The following is a 22403-nucleotide window of genomic DNA, read 5'->3' as shown; positions in this document are numbered from 1 at the left end:
CTATATGAATCTACTCATGGCAAGAGATGATGCATACAAGAGCAACACATCAAAGCAAGTTTAAATGAGGCCGGAACTAACATATAACAATTCCGGTAAGTCCTCATCTGCAAATTTCGAAAATGGTCCAGATCTGAATAAACCTTATGTTCAAGTTGTTAAACAGCAAGTTAAAATGCACCAAGATGATCTACACGAAATTCTAGTCAAGTTACATATAAAGTTCATTAGATTCGGAGCTACGGCCTAGAAGATATGAGCCAAACAAGTTAAACATGGCATTGATGCAAGATGTATTCAAACATCAAACAAACACACTCAAAACAAGGATGCAACAAGGTAACATGAAACTACATGCAAAACTAAGCAAGTTACATATAGAACATGCTCAAAACGGAGCAACGGTGCAACACATACACTCCAAACAAGATATAGCAACAATCTGTCCAAAACAGCAACTAGGCATATTGCAAGCCCAAAGCAATATACTACCGCACCACAACATGAAAACAAAAGGCATGGACATGATGTACAGGTAAAGCATGACAAAACATGAACACTGAGCTATCTACAGAAATCACTAGAACATGCTCAAAAGGACATGGAAAAATTGCAAATAATAACAGTTTCATAGACTTGGAAGAAATCACTGGACATGACAGAAATAACATCAGGTTGCAAAGTTTAGAGCTATCAAACAGCATGCTACAGGAACTTATCATGGCAACCAAAGGCATGGCATGAATCTACTAATTTCATATAACAAAAGTCCCTTAATGATCACGAGCCAAAAAGGTACAGAAGATATGATGGGACCCATGTAAACATAGCAAGTTTCATAAACTGATTCGGACTTGGAAGAAAACAGAGCATGGCAGAAATAACGAGAAGTAGGCATGTTGGTGAGCTTGAACCACTCGCTACAGAGCATTACAAGGCATGGCAAGGTAACCAGAAGTAAGAAGGTATAATTATGAAGCTAGGCATGGCCATATCATAGTCATAGGGTGCATGGATCACTAACGAAACACATGTCAAAACTGAACTTACTGTTAACAGGCTGACAGCAACATTATTTAACAATTTGAGAGCAAGTTTGCAACAAGCTACAGCAGGCTATAAATACAACCAAGGGCATAGATGGATACATCATAACATGTATAACAAAACATCCTTAGTGAACATCTCCAGATTATGCATAGAACTCATGGTGTCAGCAGGTTTACAGGGCATCACAATGTTACAGCTACAGACTCGGCAGAAATTACCAAGTCACAGAAATCAGCAACATCATGGAGGCTAGTTTTCATGCTTGTGGTAGTCACCACAGAGATCACAAAAATACAAGACAAGCACCACTGTAAATATGGCATGATTTATTACAAAACTCATGTAGACATCAAGCTCATAGGATGCACACACAAAATGCAATGAAAATGACAATTCATCAAGTTCTGATAACAGACAACAGTTAACATCATATAGCACTTTTGCAACGATGATTAGGGCAACAAGATGGACTCAACCAAGCATGTCACAGTAGAACAAAGAGAATAGCATCTCACAATGAACATTTTGATATATTATATGCTCCAAACGGATTAACATGCACAAAGATACGCTAGGTCAAACATGCACACTTAACATAGAAAATCTGGGACTTGGTCATATTACTGAAAAAAACGAAGTGGGCGCAAAATGACTAAATGTCGCCCGGGCGAGGGATAGGGCTGGCGGGGTGCTCACCTAGTGGGCTGCAGGCCCAGGTCGGTGGAGGAAGCGGCCTGGCAGGCCGGCTCGAGCTGGGCCGGGGCGCCTTGGCTAGGCCTTGGCGGGGCCCACGCGGCAGCCCACGCGCGGGCAGGGAGGCGCGCGAGGCCACGCGCTCGCTGGCCTTCGCCTTCCCGAACAAGGACGGGGCGGCGACAGCTGCTCTCCGGCGAGCGGGCAGGCGCGAGGGGGGCGCTGGGAACCGGCGGATCCGGGCGGCGCGGTGCCGGATCCGACCACGGGAGGAGGTCAGAGGGACTCCGGCGCCGGCGACTCGCAGCGGCGGCGAGCTCCACGGAGGCCATGGCGGCGCTGCAACAGAGGGAGAGAGAGGTTAGAGGAGGAAGGAGAGGAGAGGAAGGGAGAGTGGGGCGGCGCTGGCCTTGGGGTCGGCGGCGGTGATCGACGCCGGTGATGGTCGCCGGCAGGGGCGACGTGGAGGCGCGGTCGAACGGGCGCGGGAGGCGGAGGAGTGCACGGGCGGCGCGGGGCGCGCTGGCGGAGCGAGGCGGCTCGGGCCCGGTCGGGCTCGCGCCGGGCCGCGGGTGGGCCTACAGGGCCGCGGCGGCGGGGGAGCTGGAGGGGACAGGTGGCGGCGATTGGTTGGCTGGAGGCGACGGCTGGCGGCGGCGCGGCGAAGGGGGCGGCGACAAGTGGCGGCGGGGCAGTGGTGCGGCATGGAAAACGAGGAGGGTGCGGCGGCTGGAGGTGGGAGTGGGGCATAGGGTAGGTTTAGTCCTAAAATGGACTAGGGGAGGCTATATATAGCAGATTTGCTAGGGTTAGGGGAGTTTGAGGGGGGTTTCGGAGCTCCGATCACGATCCGACGGATCCGATCGAGAGAGGGGGTTGGCAGGCCTAGTGGGCTGTGTGGAGGGGTTGGGCTGAGGAGAGAGGGAAGAAATGCAGCCCGGCAAATGTTTCTGGAGAACGAAACGGCCGACGATTAAACCGGCAACGGTGCCGCTACGGATGACAGTTGGGCTATCAAACGGACTCCGAATGCGATGAAATTTGCCAGGCGGCCTACCTACACTATAATAAGACCGCATGCCAACTTTCACCCCATTCCGAGAACATTTTTATGCCACTCATAAAATAATATTTCAGAGGTGCCGCGGGCGCATGCAAGTGTGGTTGGGCTCAGAACGGACAACGGAGAGAACCGGGGGAACCCGAATGGATGCAAGTTTTGAAAAAACATGAGGATGCAATGCAGATGATGACATGGCAAAGTGCAACATCCAAGCAAATGACATGGCAACGACGGCGAATAAACGGAAGACACGTGGCGCATCGGATCCAGGGCGTTACACTAGAGGAGGTCGACGGTAGCCCGTGGAGGCTGGAGGAGGTCGACGGTGGAGATGAACAGTATCCCGTGGAGTCCCGTTTTGCGGTACGCCACACCCCTCCCGATGAACAGGACCCCCGTTTTGACCATAGGAGGACCGTTTCGTCCGTTTTGCGGTACGCCACACCCCTCCCGATCAACAGGACCCCCGTTTCGACCGTAGGAGTTCCGTTTCGTCCGTCTTGCGGTATGCCACACCCCTCCCGATCAACAGGACCCCCATTTCGATCATAGGAGGTCCGTTTCCTCCGTTTTGCGGTACGCCAGACCCCTCCCGATCAACAGGACCCCGTTCCAAACGTCGGAGGTCCGTTTCCTCCGTTGTGCGGTACGCCAGGCCTCGTTTCCATCGCCTGTTCCGTCCAAGCCCTCCCGATGAACACGACCACGCATTCCGTTCCGACCCAGCCGGTTGGCTCCCACGCGTTCCGTTGCCTCCGGATGAACACAAGCATTCCGTTGCCTTCCCATGAACACGACGCATTCCGTGGCCTCCCCATGAACACGAGGACGATGCTGTTTCTCCGTTTCGACCCAGCCATGTACACGAGTCCTGGCCGTACGTATGCGCGAGTAGGCGTTCGAGACCCCGCCTGTATGTACACATACGTCGCCGTATTTTCTTTCTTGCACCCTGGCCGCTGTACGTACGTGTACATGCTACGTGCGCGCCTCTACTACGACACGTACGCGCCTCTACTACGACACGTGCGCGCCTCTATATCCACCAGTATATATGTACGTACATGTTCGCGACCAGAATGACAACGCTACGTATGCTTCAACCAGGTGGGTCCCGACCGTCAGGCACTTCCTTGCCTGCGAAGATGTAGCTGGTGGGTCCCAACAGTCAGGGGGGCGAATCAATTTTTTTGCCCGGACGCACTTCCTTGCGTGCGAAGATGTAGGTGGTGGGTCCCAGCAGTCAGGGGCAAACGTTTTTTTTTGTGAAATACGGTGGCCCGTCCGGTGGGTCCCCGCTGTCAGATGGAGGAATAATTATTTTGCACGTAATAAGGACCCAGCTGTCAGCCTCTCCACGTACAGTCCACGTCCGATGGAAGCCGTTCCTTGACCACGTTGACCACGCCGCGCCGAGAGCACCAGGGCGGTGGACGATGGCGAAGCCTAGGAAGGGGACGACGCGGAGCCGGGGAAGACGCGGCAGTGGATGCCCACGCATAGAGGAGTACGAGGGTTCACTGGTTCACTACGGTGTGAGGCTGCCGTCGCCGCAGAATAACAGGGGGTGTGGGTGAGTAGAGGGACGGCCTGGCCAGCGGTGGGAGTAGTAGGGGGTGGTGAGGCCTCCGCCGCATCGCAGCCGGCCACGGGAGGCAGGAGCACGAGGCACGAGCGGCGCTGGTTTGGGCGGCTGGAGCAAGAAGACCAGATGTTGAAGAAGCACTACGGCCGTTGGATGGACATCGTACGGTCACTGGAGCTAGAATCGTGCATATTGACTAAGTTGACAAAGCCCTCCGTCCCCGTCAACTTAGTAGGCCCACAAGTCAGCCTGCCACTATACTGTGTCCCAGCTAACAGGGGGAGTATTCATTTTTTTGTGCGTAATAAGGAGGCACTTCCTTGCGTGCGAAGATATAGCTAGTAGGTCCGAGCTGTCAGCGGCGGTAACGTTTTTTCGCGAAATACAGAGGCCCTTTCGGTGGGTCCCTGATGTCAGGTGGAGGAATCATTATTTTGCACGTAATAAGGAGGCATTTCCTTGCGTGCGGCCGTGGACCCAGCTGTCGGCCTCTCCATGTACAGTCCACTTCAGATGCATGTCGGTCGCTGACCACGTTGACCAGGCCACGCCGAAAGCACCAGGGCGGTGGACGACGGCGAGGCCTAGGAAGGGAACGACACAGAGGCAGGGAAGACTCGGCAGTTGTTTCCCACACGGAGGGGAGTACAAATCTATGAGGGTTTACAGGTTCGTCTGCCGTCGCCGGAGAATAACAGCAGGTGTGGGTGAGTAGAGGGATGGCTAGGCCACCGATGGGAGTACGGTGGGGCGGTGAGGCCTGCGCGGCAGCAGAGCCGGCCGCGGGGAGGAGGGAGCAGGCAGTCCCGCCGGCGCTTGTTTGAGCGGCTAGAGCAGGAAGAGCAGAGATTGAAGAAGCACGACGGCCGTTGGATGGCCATCCAACAGTCACTGCTTGTGCGTCAACCTTTTTTTTAGGAAAGCCTCAAATCTGTGGAAAACAGAATACAACCCATCTGCCATTATTTCTAATAATTTACAGCCCATTTGCTAATTACTAAGGTTTTTTTTGAGCCCATATTCTTTTTGTTAGCATTACAGCCCATATTGTGGCCACGGTTAAAAAATTATACGAAATTTTGCATATTTCGGTGCGGTCCGAACTGTTTTTAATTCCGAAATTTCGACTCACATTCAAACTGATTTTAAAAATAAATGTATATCAATATAAAATCCAACAAATTCTCCATGCATAAAAATTAATGTAATTTAAAATCTCGAAATGAAAAAAAAGATATTTGAAACTAATGCCGGTTTGATGTGTTTTAAAAATGTACAGCCCATTTTCATTACTGATGGGCCATTTTCTCGGCCAGCTGAATGAAAGCTCTCCTCGTCTTGAAAGATTTGCAGCCCAACAGGACTGACAAAGCGACTTACTTGGCAAATCACAAAAAAACTGGGCTGTGGCTGTGGACCCAGTTGTCAGCCTCTCCACGTACAGTACTCTTCTGATGGAAGTCGTTCCTTGACCACGTTGACCACGCCGCGCGGAGAGCACCACGGCAGTGGATGACGGCGAGGCCTAGGAAGGGGACGACGTGGAGCCGGGGAAGACGCGGCAGTGGAAGCCTGCGTAGAGAGGAGTACGAGGGTTCACTCGTTCGGCTGCGGTGTGAGGCTGTCGTCGCCGCAGGGCCTGGCCAGCGGTGGGAATAGTAGGGGGCGGTGTGGCCTCCGCGGCAGCACAGCCGGCCACGGGAGGCAGGAGCATGCGGCATGACCGGCGCTGCTTTAGGCGGCTGGAGCAAGAAGACCAGAGGTTGAAGAAGCACTACGGCCATTGGATGGACATCGTACGGTCACTGGAGCTAGAATCGTTCATATTGACTAAGTTGACAAAGCCCTTTGTCCCCGTCAACTTAGTAGGTCCACAAGTCAGCCTCCCACCAAGGTGGGTCCCAGCTAGCCGGGGGAGTATTCATTTTTCTGTGCGTAATAAGGAGGCACTTCCGGTGGGTCCGAGCTGACAGCGGAGGGAACGTTTTTTTAGCGAAATACGATGGCCCGTCAGGTGGGTCCCAACAGTCAGGGGGCAAACGTTTTTTTTTGCAAAATATGGTGGCCCGTCCAGTGGGTCCCTGCTGTCAGTTGGAGGAATCATTATTTTCCGCGTAATAAGGAGGCACTTACTTGCTGCGGCCGTGGACCCAGCTGAGACTCTCCACGTACAGTATACTTCCGATGGAAGTCGTTCCTTGACCACGTTGACCTTGCCGCGTTCCGTTGCATGCATGCGTCCATGGGTGTGCTGCGTCCCCACTGTCAGCCTCTCACGTACAGTCATCTTCCAATGACTCTCGGTTGTTGACCACGTTGACCACACCGTGCCGAGCGCACCCAGACTGGAACGACCCGGAGATGGGGAAGACGGGGCAGTCGAGTCGCAGATGGAGAGGAGTGGGAAACTTCACTGGTTCGGGTGCGCGGCAGCACAGCCGCGGTGCCGCCCACGGGAGACGGGAGCAAGAACAGAGGTTGAAGAAGGAGCACGGCTGTTGGATTAACATCCAACGGTCCAGCTGCTAGAATCATTTGTTGATTAAGTTGACAAAGCCGTGCGTACACGTCCGCTTAGTAGGCCCACAAGTCAGTCACCAAATCTGACGGGTCCTAGCTGTCAACGGGATGAATAATTTTTTTCGCAAAACAAGGAGGCACTTCCTTCCGTGTGAAGATACAGCCGGTGGGTCCCAGCTGTCAGGTGGAGGAAACATTTTTTCCAGCTTAATAAGGAGGAACTTTCCTTGCTTGCGAACATGGACCTCGTGGGTCCCAGCCGCCAGGCTCTCCACGTACAGTCCTCTTCCGATGACTCTCGTTTGTTGACCACGCCGCACAGAACATAGCGAGGCGGTGGACGACGGGGAGGCCCCAGACGGGAACGACTCGGAGATGGGAAAGCGCGGCAGTGGAGTCGCAGATTGAGAGGAGCAGAAGGGTTATAACTGGTTCTGTTGCGTCGTGGGGCTGTAGTCCGTGGAGAATAACTGGAGGTGTCGAGGGGTGGAGGGAAAGCCTGGCCGGCGGTGGGGTAGCGCTTCGCAGCGATGCGTGCTAAGCAGAGCCGCTAGCCGCCGGAGGCCGGACCAGGCGGTCCCGGTGACGCTGGAGGAAGAAGACGAGAGATTGAAGGTGCATGACGGCCGTTGGATATAAATCCAATGGCTATGGATGACACAATCATTTGTTGACCAAGTTGACAACGCCCTGCGTAGGCTTCGACCTATTGGCCCACATGTCAGCCTGCAAAAATGTGGCATATACTTAACCCATGTTTTCTAGAATGTACAGTCCATTTGCTGGGCTGGGTGAACAAATAATTTCGCGTCAATCATGCCCATTTATATTTTCTAAGAAATCCCAGCCCATTTGCACTTCCTTGAAATACACGTATTAGGTGGGCTCGTTATATATATAATGTTATGTTAGAAGGAGCAATTAATATCAAAGAATAAACCGGAGAGGCACATTTATATATATATAATTAAGAAATTAGCGAGTTATTGCTCAAAATAAAAATGAGCGCGTTATTATTAAATTGGTGCTTCAAATCTTCGCAAGCTTTTGTACGCAATCACCAGGATTTTCCTTGTGTGTGAGTCAAAAACAACCAGGATTTTCCTTGCCAACTTCCGTTAAACATTTACTTTTATAAGTTAATAACACGTGGGATGTTTTTATAATGTATATATAAGTCTCTATAAAATATACGATAATAGTAATAATATAAATATATATAATGTGGTTAGAAGGGAAAACATAAATTGGACACAGCATTACTTTTATAAGAGACCTACGTTTTATACCCCACAGTAGGCATACTAACATGTTCACACACAAATACAACAGAAAAGGTAAACATTCATATCAAACTAAGGTTCACAGGACACGTTCATATTCATAGCCAACATTCACTATCAACAACTCAAAAGATTCATATATACACAAGCTCAGCATATCTATGCATCCAAATGATTGATAGATCACACGACAATATTTATACATAATTCACAAAAAGATTCAGATATACACATGTTCAGTATGTTTATGCATCCAAATGATTGAGATCACAACCAATATGATCCATGGACGAACTCTAATTACCTAGGGTACAGACTGGTAAATGGTGTTCAATCGGAGGTAGTTCTTGCTAAAATTAGTTCTTGTACGAGTAAACTTTCGAGTACATAAGAGGCAGCACAGACAATCTGAACTTTGCTTGTAGGTTTATCCTCAAATAGTGGCCTCGTGCCGAGGGAGGTTTGAGCAACTTGGCCACTACTTTCATCCAACTAGTTTACTGACTCATCTTGGTCCTGTATCTCGCCAAAATTCTACATTGCAGACGAGAAAGGAGGCGGTTGAGAAAATGAACCACCCAATTTTTTTGTGTAGTTCAACTGAAATGGAGCATCCTTGGCGTGCAGACTGATTAAGTGCCAGATGAATATACGCATCAACCAACTTGTCTAGAATCTTTAGAGTCCATGCGATATAGTTCGCTACCATATGTGCCGATAACCAAAAGGCACAAGTTGGGACCAAAGACTGGACTGTGTTTTTCTGGGCTATGCACCAAGCAATATTGCGTTCACTCTCCTAATACTTGGAGTTTGACAATTGGTTGACGCCGGTTGATACTCGAATGAATATAGGCACTTCTTGTCAACATCGATGCTTGTCTGAGTGAACTTTGGAGTACATAGCAGCAGCATAAGTACCTGTCCATCTGATCATTTTGTGCAGTTCTACTGAAATCACCCGATGTAATGATTTGGCTGCGAGTTCAGGCTCCAAATTACGCCTTTATGAAATCGGCAAACAGTAGCACAATACCAAATTACCAATACATATGACAGGCACAATAATCAGGATAAAGACCAGTACCAACCTGTGTGAGGTAGCATATCAATTACTATTTCCTTTGACTGGAAGCCGAGATAAGCCAAGCGACTGACAACAAAGGAAGAAAGCAAGCGGAGATTAGCGACTGATAGGAAAGGACGGAAGCTGTTGAGGCAATGAAGCACCCAAAGTTTTTGTGCAGTTCCACCAAAATCGAGCATCCCTGTTGGCACATATATTGAGACAGTGAGATTACTGTAATAGTGGGACTAGTTGATGAAACATACACTAACAAATAGAAGCACCCTCATTATCTTAATGCGTGAAGTTAGTAGCATAGTAGTCTTGCTTAAAGAGAGGTATTAGTTTATTTAATCAGTGCCAATTAGCTCAACTCAACACTCAAAGCATTGCCGTTTATCATAGGTTGCAAAACTTTAACGTGCAAAGATAAAGGAGTTTCTCATGACAGTAGCATGATACAAATAGAGATGACAGCAAACTAATATGGATGAAGGCCTTAGGCCCGTACCAACCTGAGAAAAAAAGCTTATTCATGTAGTCCCATAAGAGATGATAAAGCACTCACTGGAATCACACAATAGTATATATTTTTGTGCACTTCAAATGTATGGTTGAAATCACTCTTGTTTACCAGTGCTGAGATTATATCGAAAGATTATCAAGAACTTCCAGCAGAGTTAAAGCACTGGGTGGGATACAGTTCATTGTATTGTCTTGTGTAGTTCCACTAAAATGTATGATTGGCACAACATGATCTCTGTTTGCACAAGTAGGAACAAGGTGAAACCTTCATTAGCTTAGTGAGAAAGGATAGGAAGACATTAGCATATTACTCAAACAGTAGCATCAAATTCATGATGGACAATATGCAAAACATTGCCTCATTGAACCAATGGCAATAAATTGACATGCAAAACAATAGCACTATGATGTCATGACACTAATAATATTCCCTCCCTGCTCCACCACATGATTCACCTCCATAGACAAACATACACACGTACATGATTCAGCATAGGGTCCTACTAAAGATTTGTTTAACTCCAACAGGAAAATTAGGCAGTAATAAATTAGTGGTACTTAAGTACTCCTAATTAATTAAGTGAGACAGCAGAAGTGGAAGGGATCCCTGGAGGATCGTCTCACATGTAAGGTAGTCGTTGCCGGAGCCCTTGAATGGCCTCGACTGAGGCCTCTGGCTTCAACAAGATCGCCTTGGCATTGTTTATTCTTCTTCTTCTTCTTCCTCTTCATGCTCTGTTTCTCTTTCTCCTCACCAGTTGGTGAAACCAAGTACATGATTGGCCTTCTAATTCAGAATTGGTTTTGTTAGTGAGGGAGTACAAGTGTACTGAAAATCAGCATTATTTTCTCATGGCAATCGAAAAATAGAGATGAACACATGCATTAAATATCATTCTTACCTAAAGGAAGGTTATGGCGCCAATATGGATGATGAGGATTGGAACACAGATCTCCCTTTGTGTAGTTCCACCAAAATGAACCAACGGTTCCATTCTGACATTCCAGTTAAACAGCACAAAAGTCACTTCTTTTAAGAAGAGTTTTGTGCAGTGCACCAAAAGGTCACAACAGCAACCGGGTGAATTGGATATCCCCGTTTGCAAAAAAGGCACAGAGGAAACAGTCAGAGTCTCAAACAATTACAGGCAAAAACGTTTGGCTAAACTTGTCATGGCTTATAACAGTGGCATGGCTTCATTTTTACCAGGGACATTAGATTAAGAACAACTAAGGCTGCGTTCGGTTCACAGGTTTGGTGCAGGATTTTCGTAGGAACACAATTCCTACAGTTTTCTTTCCCTTCCAACCGTTCGGAACACGAGAAAGGTGAATAGTGTTTCATAGGAAAGCTGGTCTGGTAGTACTGATTCCATAGGATTAGAAACATCCACGCGCTGCTCATTTTTTGGGCGGAAGCCCGAGGCAGGCGCTCGCTGCCATGCGTTAGACTGGTTGCTGTGCTGTGTTGCCGGAATAAAAAAATCAACCTATGTGTGGTACGTGAGGTGAGGACAAGAGTAGTCACTGTGCAGCTGAATAAACAAATAGCATCTCATACTGCCAAGCATGCTACTCTAAAAAACAAATCTGTACATTTCGTAGTCCATCCGAACACATTCTCTTGAGAGTTTCCTCCGGTTCGCTGTTCCATAGTTTTATACCTACATTGCTTTCCTATTCCTCTATTTTCATCAAGACCTATGTTTTCTGCCCCTTTATTCCGAACGGAGCCTAATTATTTGGTATAAGGGCATGGGACAGTGGGTGCACCAGCAGTCCAGCACCATGTACGAAAACAGGGGCATAAAGTGGTGATTCATAGTTTGTTGCCCCGAGAAACAAACATCCAAGAAACATATCTGGGTTGGTCCCATTTTTGTTCACTCTAGCCACCTACTCCTATGTGTGGATAGCAAATCTAGTCCTGGTCATACCACTGTGTACAGCGTTACCCCTATATTTCCCTTTTCGACCAAGAGACCGGTTGGATGACCAGTCTGTACTACTTTCATCCCCTTTCCTTCCTGTTTGTACCAAGTCCGATGTACATACTAAATTCCCCCACCCCCACTTTATTTCTTGTTTGAACCAAGTACTCCCTCCGTCCGGAATTACTTGTCATCAAAATGGATGTGTCTAGAACTAAAATACATCTAGATACATCCATTTCAATGACAAGTATTTTCGGACGGAGGGAGTACAAGATTCGACTCCATGAAGTAGCTTTACCTCTAACAATAGAAGAAGAAATATGTGACGTTGGACCATCCGATCGAGAGGGGCAGACAGGTAGAAAATGATGCACATGCAGCAACGTAGCGAGCTGGGGAAGTAGAGCTAAGGTGGTTTCGAACGAAGATATACCTGAAGGTCATCGGGATGTGGATAGGTGGGCGGCGGGAGGCCGGATCCGCCCACAGGCAACGACGAAGGGATCGGAGGACCTCCCGCACCGGCGCTCGGCCAGAGATAACGGTGCGGCCGGCAGTGGGTCTCCTCCCTCGCTGTCGACGACGGTCTAAACGCTGCCCCTCCTCCCCTTCACCGGCGGAGGGGCATACGTCCGGATCTGTAACCAGCGGTGAGGATAGAAAGCCAGTGTTTTTTGAAGGGAGAAAGACAGTGTTACTACCCCTATCTTGTTTAGATCTGGAGAGGATGAGAGTGTGTGAATAGAGCAACCCTAGCAAGCAAGCGCGGAGGCTCCGGCCTATATATACGTAGTGGGGTAGTTTTCCTTTTTCACTCCATCAAAACATGAAGGAAATATGCCCTAGATGCAATAATAAAGTATTATTTATTTCCTTATATCATGATAAATGTTTATTATTCATGCTAGAATTGTATTAACCGGAAACATAATACATGTGTGAATACATAGACAAACAGTGTGTCACTAGTATGCCTCTACTTGACTAGCTCGTTAATCAAAGATGGTTATGTTTCCTAGCCATAGACATGAGTTGTCATTTGATTAACGAGATCACCTCATTAGGAGAATGACGTGATTGACCTGACCCATTCCGTTAGCTTAGCACCCGATCGTTTAGTATGTTGCTATTGCTTTCTTCATGACTTATACATGTTCCTGTGACTATGATATTATGCAACTCCCGTTCACCGGAGGAACACTTTGTGTGCTACCAAACGTCACAACGTAAATGGGTGATTATAAAGGTGCTCTACATGTGTCTCCAAAGGTACTTGTTGGTTGGCGTATTTCGAGATTAGGATTTGTCCCTCCGATAGTCCGAGAGGTATCTCTGGGCCCACTCGGTAATGCACATCACTATAAGCCTTGCAAGCATTGTGACTAATGAGTTAGTTGCGGGATGATGTATTACGGAACGAGTAAAGAGACTTGCCGGTAACGAGATTGAACTAGGTATCGAGATACCGACGATCAAATCTCGGGCAAGTAACATACCGATGACAAAGGGAACAACGTATGTTGGTATGCGGTTTGACCGATAAAGATCTTCGTAGAATATGTGGGAACCAATATGAGCATCCAGGTTCCGCTATTGGTTATTGACCGGAGAGGTGTCTCGGTCATGTCTACATAGTTCTCGAACCCGTAGGGTCCGCACGCTTAACGTTACGATGACAGTTATATTATGAGTTTGTATTTTTTGATGTACCGAAGGTTGTTCGGAGTCCCGGATGTGATCACGGACATGACGAGGAGTCTCGAAATGGTTGAGACATAAAGATTGATATATTGGACGACTATATTCGGACACCGGAAGTGTTCCGGAGAAGTTCCGGATTAAACCGGAGTGCCGGAGGGTTACCGGAACCCCCCGGGGAAGTATTGGGCCTTAGTGGGCCTTGAGGGGAGAGAGAGGGCAGAAGCCAGGAGGTGGTGCGCCCCCTCCCATGAGGAATCCTAGTTGGACTAGGAGAGGGGGGCGCAGCCCCTCTTTCCCTCTCTCTCTCCCTCTCTTTCCTTCCCCCCCTCTTTTCCTAGTTGGACTAGGAAAGGGGAGTCCTACTCCTACTAGGAGGAGGACTCCCCCCCTCTCCTTGGCGCGCCTAGGGCAGCCGGCCTCCCCCTTGCTCCTTTATATACGGGGGCAGGGGGGGCACCTCTATACACACTTGATATACGATATTTTAGCCATGTGCGGTGCCCCCCTCCACCATATTACACCTCGATAATACCGTCGCGGAGCTTAGGCGAAGCCCTGCGTCGGTGGAACATCATCATCGTCACCACGCCGTCGTGCTGACGAAACTCTCCCTCAACACTCGGCTGGATCGGAGTTCGAGGGACTTCATCGAGCTGAACGTGTGCTGTACTCGGAGGTGCCGTGCGTTCGGTACTTGATCGGTCGGATCGTGAAGACGTACGACTACATCAACCGCGTTGTGATAACGCTTCCGCTGTCGGTCTATGAGGGCACGTGGACAACACTCTCCCCTCTCGTTGCTATGCATCACCATGTTCTTGCGTGTGCGTAGGAATTTTTTTGAAATTACTACGTTCCCCAATAGTGGCATTCGAGCCTGGTTTTATGTGTTGATGCTATGCACGAGTAGAACACAAGTGAGTTGTGGACGATATAAGTCATACTGCTTACCAGCATGTCATACTTTGGTTCAGCGGTATTGTGAGATGAAGCGGCCCGGACCGACATTACGCGTACGCTTACGCGAGACTGGTTTCACCGTTGCGAGCACTCGTTGCTTAAAGGTGACCGGCGGGTGTCTGTCTCTCTCACTTTAGTTGAACGAGTGTGGCTACGCCCGGTCCTTGCGAAGGTTAAAACAGCACCAAGTTGACAAACTATCGTTGTGGTTTTGATGCATAGGTAAGAACGGTTCTTGCTAAGCCCGTAGCAGCCACGTAAAACTTGCAACAACAAAATAGAGGACGTCTAACTTGTTTTTGCAGGGCATGTTGTGATGTGATATGGTCAAGACATGATGTGATATAATTTGTTGTATGAGATGATCATGTTTTGTAACCGAGTTATCGGCAACTGGCAGGAGCCATATGGTTGTCGCTTTATTGTATGAAATGCAATCACCATGTAATAGTTTTACTTTATCACTATGCGGTAGCGATAGTAGTAAAATCAATAAGTTGGCGAGACGACAACGATACTACGATGGAGATCAAGGTGTCGCGCCGGTGACGATGGTGATCATGACGGTGCTTCGGAGATGGAGATCACAAGCACGGTGCTTCGGAGATGGAGATCACAAGCACAAGATGATGATGGCCATATCATATCACTTATATTGATTGCATGTGATGTTAATCCTTTATGCATCTTATCTTGCTTTGATTGACGGTAGCATTATAAGATGATCTCTCACTAAAATTTCAAGATAAAAGTGTTCTCCCTGAGTATGCACCGTTGCGAAAGTTCTTCGTGCTGAGACACCACGTGATGATCAGGTGTGATAGGCTCTACGTTCAAATACAACGGGTGCAAAACAGTTGCACACGCGGAATACTCAGGTTAAACTTGACGAGCCTAGCATATGCAGATATGGCCTCGGAACACGGAGACCGAAAGGTCGAGCGTGAATCATATAGTAGATATGATCAACATAGTGATGTTCACCATTGAAACTACTCCATCTCACGTGATGATCGGACATGGTTTAGTTGATTTGGATCACGTAATCACTTAGATGATTAGAGGGATATCTATCTAAGTGGGAGTTCTTAAGTAATATGATTAATTGAACTTAAATTTATCATGAACTTAGTACCAGATAGTATCTTGCTTGTCTATGTTAATTGTAGATAAATGGCCCGTGCTGTTGTTCCGTTGAATTTTAATGCGTTCCTTGAGAAAGCTAAGTTGAAAGATGATGGTAGCAATTACACGGACTGGGTCCGTAACTTGAGGATTATCCTCATTGCTGCACAGAAGAATTACGTCCTGGAAGCACCGCTAGGTGCCAGGCCTCCTGCGAGAGCAACACCAGAAGTTATGAACGTCTGGCAGAGCAAAGCTGATGACTACTCGATAGTTCAGTGTGCCATGCTTTACGGCTTAGAACCGGGTCCTCAACGATGTTTTGAACGTCATGGAGCATATGAGATGTTCCAGGAGTTGAAGTTAATATTTCAAGCAAATGCCCGGATTGAGAGATATGAAGTCTCCAATAAGTTCTACAGCTGCAAGATGGAAGAGAATAGTTCTGTCAGTGAGCATATACTCAAAATGTCTGGGTATAATAATCACTTGATTCAACTGGGAGTTAATCTTCCGGATGATAGCGTCATTGACAGAATTCTTCAATCACTACCACCAAGCTACAAGAGCTTCGTGATGAACTATAACATGCAAGGGATGAATAAGACAATTCCCGAGCTCTTCGCAATGCTAAAGGCAGCGGAGGTAGAAATCAAAAAGGAGCATCAAGTGTTGATGGTCAGTAAAACCACTAGTTTCAAGAAAAAGGGCAAAGGAAAGAAGAAGGGGAACTTCAAGAAGAATAGCAAGCAAGTTGCTGTTCAGGAGAAGAAACCCAAGTTTGCACCTAAGCCTGAAACTGAGTGCTTCTACTGCAAGCAGACTGGTCACTGGAAGCGGAACTGCCCCAAGTATTTGGCGGATAAGAAGGATGGCAAGGTTAACAAAGGTATATGTGATATACATGTTATTGATCTGTACCTTACTAATGCTTGCAGTAGCACCTGGGTATTTGATACTGGTTCTGTTGCTAATATTTGCAACTCGAAACAGGGGCTACGGATTAAGCGAAGATTGGCTAAGGACGAGGTGACGATGCAGGTGGGAAATGGTTCCAAAGTCGATGTGATCGCCGTCGGCACGCTACCTCTACATCTACCTTCGGGATTAGTTTTAGACCTAAATAATTGTTATTTGGTGCCAGCGTTGAGCATGAACATTATATCTGGATCTTGTTTAATGCGAGACGGTTATTCATTTAAATCAGAGAATAATGGTTGTTCTATTTATATGAATAATATCTTTTATGGTCATGCACCCTTGAAGAGTGGTCTATTTTTAATGAATCTCGATAGTAGTGACACACATATTCATAATGTCGAAGCCAAAAGATGCAGAGTTGATAATGACAGTGCAACTTATTTGTGGCACTGCCGTTTAGGTCATATCGGTGTAAAGCGCATGAAGAAACTCCATGCTGATGGACTTTTGGAATCACTTGATTATGAATCACTTGGTACTTGCGAACCGTGCCTCATGGGCAAGATGACAAAAACACCGTTCTCCGGGACTATGGAGAGAGCAACAGATTTGTTGGAAATCATACATACAGATGTATGTGGTCCGATTAATATTGAGGCTCGTGGCGGATATTGTTATTTTCTCACCTTCACAGATGATTTGAGCAGATATGGGTATATCTACTTAATGAAACATAAGTCTGAAACATTTGAAAAGTTCAAAGAATTTCAGAGTGAAGTTGAAAATCATCGTACCAAGAAAATAAAATTCCTACGATCTGATCGTGGAGGAGAATATTTGAGTTACGAGTTTGGCCTACATTTGAAACAAGGCGGAATAGTTTCGCAACTCACGCCACCTGGAACACCACAGCGTAATGGTGTGTCCGAACGTTGTAATCATACATTATTAGATATGGTGCGATCTATGATGTCTCTTACTGATTTACCGCTATCGTTTTGGGGTTATGCTTTAGAGACGGCTGCATTCACTCTAAATAGGGCACCATCGAAATCCGTTGAAACGACACCTTATGAACTATGGTTTGGCAAGAAACCAAAGTTGTCGTATCTTAAAGTTTGGGGTTGCGATGCTTATGTGAAGAAACTTCAACCTGATAAGCTCAAACCCAAATCGGAGAAATGTGTCTTCATAGGATACCCAAAGGAGACTGTTGGGTACACCTTCTATCACAGATCCGAAGGCAAGATATTCGTTGCTAAGAATGGATCCTTTCTAGAGAAGGAGTTTCTCTCGAAAGAAGTGAGTGGGAGGAAAGTAGAACTTGATGAGGTAACTGTACCTGCTCCCTTATTGGAAGTAGATCATCACAGAAATCAGTTTCTGCGACACCTACACCAATTAGTGAGGAAGTTAATGATAATGATCATGAAACTTCAGATCAAGTTATTACTGAACCTCGCAGGTCAACTAGATCAAGATCCGCACCAGAGTGGTATGGTAATCCTGTTCTGGAGGTTATGTTACTAGACCATGACAGAACCTACGAACTATGAAGAAGCGATGGTGAGCCCAGATTCCACAAAATGGCTTGAAGCCATGAAATCCGAGATGGGATCCATGTATGAGAACAAAGTATGGACTTTTGTTGACTTGCCCGATGGTCGGCAAGCCATTGAAAATAAATGGATCTTCAAGAAGAAGACTGACGCTGATGGTAATGTTACTGTCTATAAAGCTCGACTTGTTGCGAAAGGTTTTCGACAAGTTCAAGGAATTGACTACGATGAGACCTTCTCACCCGTAGCGATGCTTAAGTCTGTCCGAATCATGTTAGCAATTGCCGCATTTTATGATTATGAAATTTGGCAAATGGATGTCAAAACTGCATTCCTGAATGGATTTTTGGAAGAAGAGTTGTATATGATGCAACTGGAAGGTTTTGTCGATCGAAAGGGAACTAACAAAGTGTGCAAGCTCCAGCGATCCATCTATGGACTGGTGCAAGCCTCTCGGAGTTGGAATAAACGCTTTGATAGTGTGATCAAAGCATTTGGTTTTATACAGACTTTTGGAGAAGCCTGTATTTACAAGAAAGTGAGTGGGAGCTCAGTAGCATTTCTGATATTATATGTGGATGACATATTACTGATTGGAAATGATATAGAATTTCTGGATAGCATAAAGGGATACTTGAATAAGAGTTTTTCAATGAAAGACCTCGGTGAAGCTGCATATATATTAGGCATTAAGATCTATAGAGATAGATCAAGACGCTTAATAGGACTTTCACAAAGCACATACCTTGACAAAGTTTTGAAGAAGTTCAAAATGGATCAAGCAAAGAAAGGGTTCTTGCCTGTACTACAAGGTGTGAGATTGAGTAAGACTCAATGCCCGACCACTGCAGAAGATAGAGACAAGATGAAAGATGTTCCCTATGCTTCTGCCATAGGCTCTATCATGTATGCAATGCTGTGTACCAGACCTGATGTGTGCCTTGCTATAAGTTTAGCAGGGAGGTACCAAAGTAATCCAGGAGTGGATCACTGGACAGCGGTCAAGAACATCCTGAAATACCTGAAAAGTACTAAGGATATGTTTCTCGTTTATGGAGGTGACAAAGAGCTCATCGTAAGTGGTTACGTTGATGCAAGCTTTGACACTGATCCGGACGATTGTAAATCGCAAACCGGATACGTATTTACATTGAACGGTGGAGCTGTCAGTTGGTGCAGTTCTAAGCAAAGTGTCGTGGCGGGATCTACGTGTGAAGCGGAATACATAGCTGCTTCAGAAGCAGCAAATGAAGGAGTCTGGATGAAGGAGTTCATATCCGATCTAGGTGTCATACCTAGTGCATCGGGACCAATGAAAATCTTTTGTGACAATACTGGTGCGATTGCCTTAGTAAAGGAATCCAGATTTCACAAGAGAACCAAGCACATCAAAAGACGCTTCAATTCCATCCGGGATTTAGTCCAGGTGGGAGAAATAGAAATTTGCAAGATACATACGGATCTGAATGTTGCAGACCCGTTGACTAAGCCTCTTCCACGAGCAAAACATGATCAGCACCAAGACTCCATGGGTGTAAGAATCATTACTATGTAATCTAGATTATTGACTCTAGTGCAAGTGGGATACTGAAGGAAATATGCCCTAGAGGCAATAATAAAGTATTATTTATTTCCTTATATCATGATAAATGTTTATTATTCATGCTAGAATTGTATTAACCGGAAACATAATACATGTGTGAATAGATAGACAAACAGTGTGTCACTAGTATGCCTATACTTGACTAGCTCGTTAATCAAAGATGGTTATGTTTCCTAGCCATAGACATGAGTTGTCATTTGATTAACGAGATCACCTCATTAGGAGAATGATGTGATTGACCTGACCCATTCCGTTAGCTTAGCACCTGATCGTTTAGTATGTTGCTATTGCTTTCTTCATGACTTATACATGTTCCTACGACTATGAGATTATGCAACTCCCGTTTACCGGAGGAACACTTTGTGTGCTACCAAATGTCACAACGTAAATGGGTGATTATAAAGGTGCTCTACAGGTGTCTCCAAAGGTACTTGTTGGTTGGCGTATTTCGAGATTAGGATTTGTCACTCCGATAGTCGGAGAGGTATCTCTGGGCCCACTCGGTAATGCACATCACTATAAGCCTTGCAAGCATTGTGACTAATGAGTTAGTTGCGGGATGATGTATTACGGAACGAGTAAAGAGACTTGCCGGTAACGAGATTGAACTAGGTATCGAGATACCGACGATCAAATCTCGGGCAAGTAACATACCGATGACAAAGGGAACAACGTATGTTGGTATGCGGTTTGACCGATAAAGATCTTCGTAGAATATGTGGGAACCAATATGAGCATCCAGGTTTCGCTATTGGTTATTGACCGGAGAGGTGTCTCGGTCATGTCTACATAGTTCTCGAACCCGTAGGGTCCGCACGCTTAACGTTACGATGACAGTTATATTATGAGTTTGTATGTTTTGATGTACCAAAGGTTGTTCGGAGTCCCGGATGTGATCACGGACATGACGAGGAGTCTCGAAATGGTCGAGATATAAGGATTGATATATTGGACGACTATATTCGGACACCGGAAGTGTTCCGGAGAAGTTTCGGATTAAACCGGAGTGCCGGAGGGTTACCGGAACCCCCCGGGGAAGTATTGGGCCTTAGTGGGCCTTGAGGGGAGAGAGAGGGCAGCAGCCAGGAGGTGGCGCGCCCCCTCCCATGAGGAATCCCAGTTGGACTAGGAGAGGGGGACGCAGCCCCTCTTTCCCTCTCCCTCTCCCTCTCTTTCCTTCCCCCCTCTTTTCCTAGTTGGACTAGGAAAGGGGAGTCCTACTCCTACTAGGAGGAGGACTCCCCCCCTCTCCTTGGCGCGCCTAGGGCAGCTGTGACACCCAAAAATTTTATTTGGCTTTATCAAAAAATTTATTTGGTTTGAAGGAGGTTATTTAAACATTTTTTTTAAAAAGGACCCTTCTTCTCAAAAACTTTCTTTCTATGACAAGTATTTTGTTTGGTTCCATCCAAGACTTGATCTTTGGTCTTGGAGGTTTTTCATCTTGTGTTGACTCAACACAAATGTTTTTCATTGGAAAAGTTTTTGGAAATCTTTTCTTTATAAAATAGCCCTATGGCAGATGGAGTGATTCTTTCCCTTTCAAAATCTCCTCTTGCCATGACCTAAGTGTAAATCCCCTCCCAAAAGCCATCTCCCCTCTTTGTGTCAAGATATACTTCAAATCCAGCAAGTTGAACTCCCCCATGATTTTATTTCCATTTATTTCTTATCAAAAACCTTTTCTGCCCTCTACTTTGACCCTTGGAGATTTACAAAGGAACCACTAGTTCTCCTTTGAGTTTTGCCTCCAAACAAATTTCCCAGGCTAGTCCTTAGAGCCCTCAACCAAGATCCATGAAGATCCACTGGTCTCAGTTCAAAATTTTCAAAATGAGCTTGCTGCAAGTTTGGGCCATATTTGTCAAATTTGATGAAATTCAATTATTTTCTCCTCCTAAAAATCTGAGAAAATTCAGGCAGCCTCTGGATGCATCAAGAGGTCACCACACCAAGTCCCAGCTCCAGAAACATTTCCCTCGTGCCCAAATCTTTTCGTCGAACACCTGGAGGGCACTGTACCTGTCAAAGTTCAGTGTTCAGTAAACAGTTTCAGAAAGCCGGTGTCGTTTTCTTCAGAAACTCACCTCGATCTCGCCAGTAGCCGCGGTGGCGCCTTGCTCCCTGTTCCCCATTCTTATCCCTGCGCCGCACGATCGCCTGGACACTTGCGGATGTCGGCGGCGGGCTGGCCGAGGTGCAGCACCCCATGCGCGGCAGCAGCAGCGCCCGCTGCGGCTGCCAGAGAGGCGCAGCGTGGGACGGCGCCGTCCAGCACCGCCCAAGCCACCAGAGGCCACCGCGTGGCCGTCCCCTCCTCTGTGCGCGCCGCAGAGCCGTCGTCGTGAACTAGGAGGCACGGAGCGCGCTCCCTGCCGCCGTCGTGCCCGTACGGCCGTTCTGTCGAGGGCCAGAGCATTACACCAAGTCCGACCGAGGTTTAGCGGAGAAACGGTGCGAGTGGACCACCGCGAAGATGCCAAGCCGCCTAAACCTCCTGCCCGACCTCTGCCTCGCCGTAATTGCTCGCCGGCGTTATCCCGTTCACGGCCACCTCCTCGGATCGCCTATAAAAGGAGGTCCCGAGCTCGAACTCGAGCACGCACCATCCCTACACCTCACAAGTACCACGCCAAGCTACTGGGAAGACCTCGAGGAAGTCTTCTTCCCCAACTCCGGCCGCCTCAACCCGCTTCGGGATCCAGCACGATTCACTCCCGTGCGTGTAGCCCTGCCTCTCAGCTCATGCCAGTAGTCTCCTAGTGCATCCACATCTCTGACCCGCGCACCAATTTGAAGTTTGCAGCACCCACCG

This window comes from Aegilops tauschii, chromosome 2 (genome assembly GCF_002575655.3).
Source record: "Aegilops tauschii subsp. strangulata cultivar AL8/78 chromosome 2, Aet v6.0, whole genome shotgun sequence".
Classification (NCBI taxonomy): domain Eukaryota; kingdom Viridiplantae; phylum Streptophyta; class Magnoliopsida; order Poales; family Poaceae; genus Aegilops; species Aegilops tauschii.
This window is presented reverse-complemented; position numbering follows the sequence as displayed.